The 13,196-nt window shown below is 39.2% G+C and overlaps 1 pseudogene; it reads left to right on the top strand.

Moving 5' to 3' along the window:
• Positions 1-846: 846 nt before the first annotated feature.
• On the top strand, positions 847-5,868 carry LOC142107814 (indolethylamine N-methyltransferase-like; annotated as a pseudogene).
• The last annotated feature ends 7,328 nt before the right edge of the window (positions 5,869-13,196 follow it).

The following is a 13,196-nucleotide window of genomic DNA, read 5'->3' as shown; positions in this document are numbered from 1 at the left end:
ATGGACAACACATTGCTAGATATTGACAAATAGCTAAGTCATGGGTGACCAAGTGTTAGATGTTGACTAAAAGGGCTATGAATGATTGCAAATGGTATTATCCATAGTTAATGAGATTAGTTAGTAACATATTTTCCACATCATTACACCCTCAGTGCTAACAGAGAGAAATAGCAGACTCTCAGGGAAACAGCACAGTAAATAGAAACCTCATTAGGGTCAAATTATCTGCCATTTTGCACATTAATACCAATATATATCCAACTTGTAACACAGCAGTATTTCAACATCAGATGTATGTCAGGTGTCCACAATATATTATAACAAATTCAAGGGAGAATACTGTCTTCTCTGTATTAATGCAACTTGTATTTTCAATAAAGAATGTAATTATATATAAACACCCACACATCCGTCTTTTACCGCTTTATAAATACAATAACTACGTTAGTCCAAAAAGAAATGTCAAATAATCAATCCAAATATAAAAGACAACAAACATGAACTTCACCTTTACCTTAACTTTAATTAAAGAGCTGATATTATTTGTTATGTATTTGTACTAGAGACATCATAATGTAAGATTCATAAATATTTGTTCCATTTTATTACATATAAATTGGAAAAGAGGGTAATTTATTCAGCATTAGAAGCTTGTGATACAATCACATGCATTCCCATGAACAACTCGTTAACAAAATAAATCATTATGTACTAATAATCATGTTATTCCTGATGATGAATCATAGCTGGATCCTTGTGTATATAAACAGAACTCATGGACCAGTCAAGTGTAATAGAGACAAAGACGTGAGAGTCAGTCTGTCTGTGATACAATACTACAAGATGGATTGTAGATCCCAGAAGTTCTATCATGAAGACGAGTTTGATTCCAGAATGTGTGTGGACATGTATTTTTCTGATTAACCAGACATGATGTTTGCAGATGATGCATTGAAATTTCCCATGGAGAAACTTCACCAGACTTTCAGTGAAGGTATGTACACTATACTTTCTCTTGCTACTAAGATTATATTATTTATTTGTTAGGTACATTTATTTAAACTAAGAAACAGCTTTTTCAATTGCTACTTCCAGTTGGCAATTAAAAAACACAACCTCTATTCCAAACTTGTCTCACATGTTTAGTTTTGAGATTGAAGCAATGCCTATGATAGTGTTAATTAAGACAGAACATGATAGTGTAAATATAGAGGGATTTTAAACTTTCCCATATTAAGGAAATACGCAAAATCAGTACTGTAGATCTTCCCACTCACATGCAGGCATATGTGAGAATGGTGTGGCATGAAGTAACCTGCATCATCCGGATTGATCGATCCATCGAAAACTAGCTTCTCCCATCTTCCACATGTTGCTCAAGAAAGCACAGTAAATATACCCCCATGACATAATGCACACTTTATGTGATTTGAAATACTGTGATACTGAGACATTCATGCAGCAATTATTGTGCAGTTATTGTGCACTGAATTGTAAAACTTTGAAAGTAAAGTGACCATTACATAATGAATGTAGCTAGAGGCGTCTCGAAATGTTAAATATTTAATAGTTGTGAAGAGAGCACAAGTAAACTATTTGTATATTATTTCTAATAACCCTCTGAATGGTGAAGTACTGTAAGTCTGGAAAGTGGTTCTCTATATGGCTTAAAATTTTGTAAGAGAAATTTAAATGGTAGACCCTAGTTTCATGGTTTCCTTTTGGAAAAGGGACTAACCTGGATCCACTGTGGATAACACCTAAAGTTAGTTTGTTTATTCTCATTATAACTGGAAAGATTTTTTTTCAATTTGTTGTTTTTGTTTTTAATTTACACGACTCTCTGGCTGTTATTATTAGAAAATATTGTGCCCTGTCATCCTTCCTAGTTGGTTATTTAATAATAGCACAAACCCGCACTACTGCCGGTGTGTCTAGGAAAATCCTTTCCAGACAGGGAGGGGAAGGATGAATTACACTTTAAGTTCTTACCCAACGCCACATTCATTTGTATACATTACTGTCTTCACAATGATTGACATCCCAATATTTTGATTGTATCACGATCATAGTTTTTGTTTTTAAGTATAGTTTTCTTGTATTTGCAATTACAAGGTGTTGGCAGGCTTATTTTCATTTAATATATATATATATATATATATATATATATATATATATATATATATACATATACACATACCGCACTGTTTTATTTAATTTGTCAAAAGAATCACTGTGATAATTGACAATATTACATTTCACATATTATATGAGAGTACATTTTGTTCATACACCCTTTATATTTACTACTGTTGAATGTAAATCAATGTTTTGGTGCAATAGGTTTTCCCAGATGCCACATATAAGGTTTCACCTGGTATAAATCTGGCTGTGCGGATAAGAGTTTCCATTCCTCATATATTTAAGCAGTAACAGGAGCATTGTGATGCTGTTGTGTATCCATAACATAACATTACAGAATGATGTGTAGAACAGATGTTACATAACATATTGCACTTGCTAATCATTGGAATCTTTCCCTGCAGGTGAAATTAAAGGAGACACTTTGATTGATATCAGTTTTGGTTCCTTTATCCACCATCTCCATTCAGCCTGTGATTTTTTTAAAGAAATCTATTCATTAAAATTCAGTGAGAAATGCATTATGGAACTGAGCCGATGGCTGAACACATGCACAGGAGCGCTTGATTGGAATCACACATTATCATACGCTACAGCGTTAGACGGAAACAGGTGAAGTATCTGCACAAACATCTCTCTGTCTAAGGGTAACCCCACTGTCAGTACACACTGACCTATTTTCCAAGTGCTTTACACTCCAAAAATAAAAAAATGAGTGAAACAATTGGAAACGTATCTTGGTGTATGGACAGTTGGTTTTTATATATATTTTTGAATATTTTATATATTTTATTTTATTTCTAGAAAATGTGCAATAGTAGTTTTTCTTAAATTCTTTGTTCATAAATGTTGTTCTTTATTATTTTATGCAGTAATCCAAATGAATAAAAAAAAGCAAAAATAGAAACAGAACAAAATGGCACTGCCTGCTCCTTAGGGAGCCATAATGAAAATGAATAAACTTAAATTATACAGCCAATCAGAGTGGTTATCCCACGCCCCAGCCAATAAGACACACAGTGTTGTGACTGACTGGTCATGTATTGATCCTATCATCAGCATGAATCTTTACACCAGTTTTCCTTACATACAAATATAATTCAATCCAGAAACATCATATCCATTAGACAGAAATTTGTCTGGACAGTAATTAATCAATACGAAAGTCCTTTTCTCCATTTAAAAAAATATTTAATAATATCACAAATGCTTTCCTATTAAAAATCATGTAGAAATCTTCTTTCTTTCATTAGTGCAAATGGAAATGTCAATTAACGCAGCGCCAACTTCATATAATATAACTGAAACACTAATGATTTAAGTCAGCTGGTAGGATAAATATGCAATCAGCCAATCAGAAGTGAATAGTTAGCGCTGCTGATCTTCATCGTTGCGTATCGTTGCATCTAACCTTCAGTATCTAAAAGGTGAATGTGGGAATGTATCCATTGTTAATCGTGTTGCTTTTATGTGAACTACTGTACTGAGCCAACACTTGCCTGCCTCTTTCTACACTAGGGGTTGTCAACCTCTGGCACGCATGCCAGACGTGTCACTCAGACCACTCCTCCCTGGCATGCTGAGCTTCGCAGCTGTCAAACTAAAGAAACTGAAGATGGGTGAAATGGAGCTGCTGCACATGCGCAGCAGATCTGTTTCAATCAACTTTGCCTGCTTTAGAGAAGCAGCTCCCGTGGAATAAAAGATGCTGACTCCAGAGGTAAGTATGAGGGATATCAGGAACATGGGGCACCAGTATGAAGGACAACAGGAACAGGGGGCACAAGTATGAGGGATAACAGGAACTGGGGGCACAATTATGAGGGACAACAGGAACTGGAGGCACAAGTATGAGGTACAAACAGAAACTGGAGGCACAAGTATGAGTGACAACAGGAACTGGAGGCACAAGTATGAGGGACATCAGGCACTGGAGGCACAAGTATGAGGGACAAGATGAACTGGGGGCACAAGTATGAGGGACAACAGGAACTGGGAGCACAAGTATGAGGGGCAACAGGAACTGTGGGCACAAGTATGAGGGACAACAGGCACTGGAGGCATAAGTATGAGGGACAACGGGAACTGGAATCACAAGAATGAGGGACAACAGGAACTGGAGGCACAAGTATGAGGGATAACGGGAACTGGAATCACAAGTATGAGGGACAACAGGCACTGGAGGCACAAGTATGAGGGACAAGATGAACTGTCGGCACAAGTATGAGGGACAACAGGCACTGGAGGCATAAGTATGAGGGACAACAGGAACTGGAATCACAAGAATGAGGGACAACAGGAACTGGAGGCACAAGTATGAGGGATAACGGGAACTGGAATCACAAGAATGAGGGATAGCAGGAACTGGGGGCACAACTATAAGGCATAACATGAATTGGTTGCACTACTTCTGATCCTTATATTACTAAAGACACCAATGTGGTTTAATATAGAGATAACAGGTGCACTTTAGCAGGATATTACCTAAATTCTACATTATAACATATGGTCTTTATTTTTGTTTTATTCTTATATTCACTAATATAAAAGGTGGCCATTTTTGTAAACTGGCGCTAACATTTGAAATCTGCCCCTTATTTTCCTTCCCATCTATTCTATTAAACATTAAGGGTAAAATTCAAACATCACTTCTTGTTTTATCTCTTCAAATGTACCTGCTTGTCTGGTTTCAAGGTTCCACGTCTCTCTTCTTGGAACTGCCTCTGTTAACGGAAGTTCCATCTATTTTCCAGGTCTGAGCATTTACCTGAGTAAAAGCACTAATTCAAAGTTCAACTTACTAACACTTTTACAAAATATATGGTTTAAATGAAACATGAGACTGAGGAGACAAAGGGATTGTCTTAATTACATGTGTCACTACTGTACATTTGGTTTAAGTGCGCTTAAAGTGATCTAAGCCCATATAAGTGAAAATAAAAAGTGTAGAAGGCATCCCATTGAATGTATAGAGCGATGGCCGGTCTCTGACACTTTGGAAACCAAGTTATTTTACAGTAAGAAAAGTGCCGTAGACTTTCCTGGAAAACATGAAACCTCTTCACCCATTGAAACTCATTTAAATAATCCTTTCACAAAATATTGTGCCTGCATGAAGTTGCTGATGTATCCCAGTCTACACTCAGCAAGAAGTCTCCCAAACCACTTAAATATGCTGTCAGAAGAGGCACAATTTGGTCTGTCCACAGACGCTTACATATTTACAAATGGAAAACATTGCTCAAAAATAGGTGCAAATGTCATTTGCAAATAAACCGTATTGTGTTTGTATTTTTCAGTGACCAAAGTGAGGACAAAGCAATAAGGTTGAAGACGGCGGTAAAGCAGATTGTGCAATGTGACACTGAGAAGGAAAATCTCACCGACCCGGTGGTGCTACCACAAGCCGATTGTGTAATCAGTGGATTGCTGCTGGAGCACATCAGCAAAAACCAAGATGATTACATCAGACATCTAAAGAAAATTATAAAGTGTCTAAAACCTGGAGGAAACCTGATATTATTTGCACTTTTAAATGCAACTTATTTCACGGTTGGAGAGGACAGGTTCCATGTTTTGAATTATGATGAGAACTTTGTAAGGAAAGTTCTCACTGGAGAAGGGCTTATTGTTGATCACTGTGAAAATCACAAAAGAACATCATTGAGTGATCTTAATGATTATAAGTCAATTTTATTTATTACAGCTCACAAACAGGAATAAGTCTGGGCAGAGGCGGAACTAGTAACGTGTGGGCCCTGGTGCAATTATCTCCATAGGCCCCGGTGCACGGCTCCTGCCGCACCAATGGTAGTTCCGCCACTGAGTCTAGGAAAAAATGAAACCAATATAACGGATCTTATTAACAATTTGCAGATGTTAAACCTTAATAAAGTATTGAACTAACTTTATTGATACTAATTTGTTGTCTGTGGGTGGTGCTGGCAGCCTATCAAGAATCATTGCTGCCATTCAATCAGTAAACTGATAGTTGCTACAGTAACCATATTACATATTTCTAATTAGAGATATCTCTTGATTTATTGACAAAATGAGAAATTAGGGTTTCAGTTCGGACTGTGATAAAGAAACTAAATGTCCTCTTTCACCCCCCTCCTCTCCAGTAGCCCTCATAGAAGAACCACGGCCTTATGAGGAATAAGTTCTGCTTGTGTGATATTTGAGCTGTTCAGGTTTTACTGTGTTCCCATTTGGTGCCTTATAAGTAAGACCAAGGTGTATGTTCTCTATTGCTTTATAAAGTAATGTGTATGTTATAAGTATGCCGCTTTGATGGAGTGACACCTCCGCCCTGCGCGGGGGTTTCTCCTGTTGCTTCCCCCTGTTGTTTATTCCCTCATTTGTAATTGTTGCCCTTTCTTTTTTCTGTACCCCATATAACTTGAAAAACTCAATAAAAATTTATTGAAGTAAAAAAAAAGGAACTAAAATGTCCAGATAGGGAAAAAGCATGGTTTATTTATTGCTATAGAGCCAGACATCAATATAGATAGCATAGCTCCAGATACACAAAAGTACGACAAAGATATATCATGTGTTCATGTGCCATATAAGGAACAAACAATTCACTGACCAATGTTAACACAGTCCAAGGAGAGTTTGTAGATCTAAAAACAGATGTCTCTCTATCAGAGTTACGTTATAGACAGATAACAGATTAGCAGATTCCACAACTACGGCATATTTATTTCTAAGCCAGTTAACCCTTAATCTGCCTCCTCATTCCCATCTTTTGTCCTAATTTTCATTAATGAGAACAATAACAAATATTTGCAATAGAATGTTTAATTTAAGAAGTTTCAGGAAAAGCAGCAAGTAGAAAATTGCATGTCTGTACTAATCATACAGGAGAAGATGTCCCTTTTAGAGACTAATGTCAAGCAGGTCTGTGACCTTGTCATCTAAACATGTAATGTTTCATGCTGCCCTTCACCATCACAGGACCCTACACTTCTTGTAAAGCTTTTCTCAGTTTAAACATTTCAGTGTTAGTATAAATTCTATTTCTACCTATGGACTTTACCCAATTTAGTAACACAAATAATCACTAGCTTAATTAATAAGCTATATCTCCTTAAATATATCTCCTACTAGGACTATAAACCTATTATAAATAATATTTTTCTATTTATTTTACCAATACTCCTTAACCATCCAAATATAGACCAACATTCAGTGTTTTTTAATCCTGTTTGTATATTCTCCATTATCTTTATTATTGAATTCCCTCATGGGAGTCTAATATGTAAGCGCAACACTCTTAATCTATTAAAGCAAAAACACTTCTCTTTGAAGTTAACACAAATCTAATAATTATCTAATTCTCTTACCTACCTTAATTATTTATTCAAAAAACCGTATGTCCTAAAATGTTTTATTACCTACTTTATCAAGAATTTTTATTTTGCTAACTTATTATTCTTTTGAGGAATAAGTATTGTGCCTACCATAGGGAAAATACCAATAATTTAATTTCTTATCATTTCTATAATCACCCTCTGGAATCTCAGTTAATATCCTTATTTCTGGAATCTTAATACCCACAGTACAATTTCCTAGATATCTCTAATAATTCCACTTATAGATCCTATACAGTGGCGCACGCAGGGGGGGGGGGGGGGGTTCTGAGTCTCCAGAAACCCCCCCTGCGCTAACTAAGTGGCCAATATAGCTACACTGTCCTATACAGCAGCCGCGGCGCTGTCAAAGAAGCATCCACAGCGGTGCTGTAGTTTATACAGCACCGCCGCGGACGCTTCTTAGACAGCGCCGCGGCTGCTGTATAGGACAGCGCTGAAGAAACGAACGGGGGGTGTTCTTTGTTTTTGGGATCGGGGGGAACCCCCACCGACAATCCTCCGTGCGCCCCTCCTATAGTCTCACAAATAATACATGCCCTAAAGTAAATGTTGTGGAAGTAATAATTAACAAAAACCCTGTATAACCAATTGGTTCAATAGAATGAACTTGAATTTGATGTGTCTGCGCTTTTAAGAGCTCTAGCTCTCTAGGACCTACTCCAGAGAGCCATCTCTTCCCTCGGTCCTTGATCCAGTGGTTGGTGGTGGCATTGTAACAGGGAGAGAGACCATTTTAGTTGCTGTTAATTGAAGTGCTCTGGTTGTCTCTGCAGATTCCATTCGCTAACATTGAGACACTTAAATCCATGCTATAACTCAGCTTATCAGCTGTAGGTATGGCGAGCAGTACCTAGTATGGGTCCTACCACTTGAGAGACAGGTAGTTATTTTTTTGATTAACTTTCATTAAGACCAGATCACCTTCCACTTTTCCATGTTAGGCTTCTCGCACCTGTATGTGGATATGAAAACAAAGTCTTGCAAGGTAGTAACAATAGGAGATCAAGAAGTCATTATTAAATTGCAAGCCCACCTGTGCAGGGAGAAATGTTGCTGGCATGGAGCTTCCAAACAATAATTCATACAGAGGCAGTTTACTCTTACCAGTTGGTGCATTAGTGATTAACATCAGGCAAGTGGTAGTGCAGTTGGTAGTTTCAGTCCAATTTGGGCACATATTTTGTTTTTAAGTGTACCATTCCTTCTTTATACTTTCTTGGAACTCTTAATGATTCAGGAGCAGTTTCTCACTTTGTGCCCAGCTGATGTGAAGGAATGGGTTGTGGATCATGACCCTACATCATCTACGAAAGCAGCTAGACCATCAAATAATTATATGGTCAATCGGGCACCTGCAGCTAAAAGAGGGTCCTTTGTGCCAAGACGGCCTGCCTGGAAAGGGGGGCGGTCAGGAGGAACAACACCATCCCCCTCAACACCATCTCCCACTGTTTCGTCATCTTTTGGGAGGGTGAGGGCAAAGCCTGTTTTGAGAGACTCCTGCTGATGTTTTGTATGCAACCAGGTGGTGCACATCAGTACCACCTGCCCAGAAAAGAACAACAATTCAACCTTCCCTGCATTCTTCTCTAGCTAGACTCTGTGTTGCTGGACTGCAAAGGACTAGAAAGGACAACATGCAACATGCCACTGTTGGTGACAAGTTAACTGTAGGGTTAAGAGGCATTGGTGCTGATGTTTCACTTGTGCTTTCAGAACAGGTGAGGTTAGAGGACTTCATTCCGGTAAAATGTATTTCTGTGCAAGGGGTGGGTTGAATTCACCTTGCTGTGCCTATGGCCAAGGTTTATCTTGATTGTGGTGCTGGAAGAGATCTAAGACTGATTTAGGCCGGATGCTATCTCAATATGTCTCTAATGATGATGCTAGTGATTCAGCTGAGAATACCTATGTTTTTTTCACAGGTACCTGGATTGACAGGGAAAAAGTTTGTTCAGTTATACCTGAAATGTGTAAAGTTGGATGGGATAGGGAAAGTGTATGTTCTGTTGAACCATGTGACTCATCTCAGGTAGCATGTGATAAGGCTGAATCTTGCAATGATGTGACTTTGTATAAAGAACCCTAAATACTCTGTGATCATTTTGCATCTTGCAATGTGATAGAGATATGTGAGTGTAAGAAGTGCATAGGGGCCAGTGTTAACTAATGCAATGATGTGGATTTTTTAGAATGTACCTGAGGTAATAAGGAATAATTTAAAAACCCCTAATACTAGTGGGTTGTGTAAATATATTAATTTCACACATGTTACTGTGGTAGAAGCTAAACCTTTTTTTCCACTACATCTTGTCATAAGGTAGGGACAGGTGATAATATTCCTACAAATGTTATAATTGACACTGATGTGGATAATATGACAGTTGCAAGTGGGGTAGAGGATACTGTGGTTAATTCTGTTTGGTTAAATAATAGCAATGTTTACACTCTGGTAATGTGTTCAGAAGTTAGGGTACAGTGTAAATGGGAGGAAGGGCAGAGTGAATTGTGTGTTCCTCTGTGCCAGAACTAGCAGTACCCGGGTTGAAGAGAATGTGGGGGAGGCACATAGACATGAGGAATGGGAAGTAATCGGTGGGAATAGTTCTTGTATTGCCATTGAGGCCTGTAGTCAAAATGTTCTCCATCCAGATTTCAATATGAGTTTTGAACATTTACTTGAAATGTATGTGGAGATGGAGAGGTCATTTGCTAGACCACCTTTTCTTAGTAAGCCGACTAACGGCTTAGATGAGGTAGCTGGTGGGTCCAAAAGTCCTGTTACTCTACATCCCCATAGAGATGAGTCCAAGGGGGAGGGCATTGTTCGGACCAATAGCCCCCGATGAAACTTGTATAGTGTAACCAGTGACAGGTCCCCAGGAGCATGACACCAATATCACCCCTGCACAGATCATTGGAAATTTGGAGAGGCATGTGTGTCCCAATAACAAGGAAGTTTCGAACTGGGAGGTAAGGCAGATAGAAAACATGTAATCTGTTGTGATGGAATCAAAGAGTTCCTACATAGAAGTCTAAGGGGGAGGGAAGGGTTCTTCCAGGAAGCCCTCACAAGCAGATCTAGTTAGGCAGTGACACACAGAGTATAGCCAAGGAACCCAGCAACTCTTTTACTTTTTATCCCATCATAAAACAGTTGACAGTAATCAGTTACAGGTAATAGCAGTGCCTCGGTGCAACCCCTTCTACCTATAGCCCAGGGGGTGGGTAACGTGCCCTTTCCCTGGAGAACTGTAAAGACAACACACTCTGGTTTAGAGGTTAGGGACCCAGGTGTACCTGTTTGTGTGGATCAGGGAGATTGTGCCACAGATCCCATTAGATCCAGGTTTGCTCACAGATCTCCCTGCTGAGCCGTAGTCTGCATGCCCCTTTTTGCTTCTGTCTCATGCTGCTGAATTAGAGGTGAAATACTCTGCAGTGCCGCATGCAGAGGATCAAATCTCTAGGCTGACAAAAGGGAGAGGTCTAGTAGACAAACCTTGTAATGAACTTCACAGAGAGGACGATCACAGTAACCGGCATGGGAGATAGGGCAAAACTGAGAAAATAATGCTTAAATCAAAACATGTGGTGCCTGAATTTATAAGTCTTGTGCCAGGTGGGCGCAAAAACTATCTTGCAACAGACAGATTTGTTAACACCTTCTTAAAAGGCAGAGGTGTAGTGAAAAGGGAGAAATTACAGTTATAAGGATTACCCATGACAAAACTGTGGTGAATAAAGCAAAATCATAAGGGACCACATTGTAAATACTGAACATCAAATTAATTCATTTAGTAAGTTAGAGCGTAATGCAAATGACTTCAATGCTCTCACAGGGTTAATAACCTAACTAAATGTGTAAAATGCGATGCCAGAAATATTGGCCTGTGTCTATTCTGTGGCTCTGCAGACCCAAGGACTACAAGACAACATTGTCATCTTTAGGGGGAAAATGAACAGCTACTGTGATCTCATGTGTTGAGTTATGTCCTGGGACTGTAGTGGTTTTTGGCACCTGAATAAACTTTAAGAAATCAACCTAGCAGAGGGTCTTACACCAGGAGACAGGGGCTGTGACCACATGAAGGCTTGTTATATTTTATGAAGGCAAACATAATTCTATTTCCAAAATACCACTTACAATTAATATAATTAGTAATCACCACATATTCATAAATAGTATTATGAAGGGCAGCCAATACGTCAAAGAAAGCTGTCTGTCACACAGGGAATGAGAGGAAATGAATATCAGCTTAATTAATACACTTGACCTATCTCTTTTTGGTATCTGTGGATTGGTAAATTTGTACTGTATTTATTAATGATTAAATTCTACATGTGTGACACTCCCCTGGAAAGATATGTTACATTTTAGAATTGTGGATTATAAAGGGAAGATGTAAATTCTGATTGTAAAATTGTGTCACAGGCCTCCCATATAGAACATACTCTGTAGGAGGGGAAAAGTGTGTCACAGGCACTAGGAGTCTTTGCCCAGGATATCACCAGATGTAGTCTTACCAGAGTAGTGTATATTACACAGTGGTCCTCTGATAGCAGGGTGACTAGCGGAACAGGAGAATCAGCAGATGGTGAGAGGATGCTAAAGGAAAGTCTATGACTAGCAGCAACTGGTTATGGATTAGACAATATGAACACGAGAATCTTGATGGACGTGAAGACGTGAGGAATGTCAGTGGTCTGCGTACAGCAAGTTGTACCACTGCTATAGTGAGAGGAATGTCCAGGGATAGATAGGAGGTAGTGAAGTCAGTGGTCTGCGTACAGCAAGTTGTACCACTGCTTGTAGTGATGGGACTGGTTCCAGGTGCAAGTAGGTAACGGGGGAGTCAGTGGTCTGCGTATAGCAAGTTGTACCACTGCTTATAGTGAGGAAAATTGTAACTGGTGCCAATAGGAAACTGGGAGTCAGTGGTCTGCGTTCAGCAAGTTGTACCACTGCTATAGGTGAGGATAGGCACTAGTGTAGATGAGTGGAACATCGAAGGTAACACGGAGAGCACAAGGAACTTGATTCCAAATGGTATATATAATACAATAGCAAATGACAAGCGCTGCTTGAGAGATACAAAGTCACTACTGAGATCCAGGTCAAATGAGGCAAAGTCAATAGCATCTATAATTTCGTGAGATAGAGGACTCCGTAGATGAGCAGAACAGAGTCCAAGCGGATATGCAATAAACTGGTAAAGTCAATAGAAGGTAAGCATACCGCGATTCAGTTGAGAGAAACACAGGGATAGCTGAGCGGCTGAACGCCGACACGAGTAGAGCCCACAGGAGAGTGTTAACGGTAATCCGTGTCTGTGTAGCACACAGGCAGAGAACTTGACACGAGTGGAGCAATGATGATTCTTGCGGAGGTCAGCAGGAATTGAAGACACGATGAAACACAGGAGAGTTGAAGCGGTCTGGAAACCGGCAATGCAGCAGTCCGGAATCAGCTGGGACTGAAGACACGATGAAACACAGGCGAGTTGAAGCGGTCTGGTAACCGGCAATGCAGTAGTCAGGAATCAGCTGGAACTGAAGACACGATGAAACACAGGAGAGTTGAAACGGTCTGGAAACCGGAAATGCAATAATCAGGAATCAGCTGGAACTGAAGACACAAGGAGAAACACAGGAACACCTTCAGAGACT

The sequence above is a fragment of the Mixophyes fleayi genome, chromosome 11 (genome assembly GCF_038048845.1).
Source record: "Mixophyes fleayi isolate aMixFle1 chromosome 11, aMixFle1.hap1, whole genome shotgun sequence".
Classification (NCBI taxonomy): Eukaryota; Metazoa; Chordata; class Amphibia; order Anura; family Limnodynastidae; genus Mixophyes; species Mixophyes fleayi.
The sequence above is the reverse complement of the archived record's forward strand: the minus strand, read 5'-3'. Positions and strand labels throughout refer to the sequence as shown.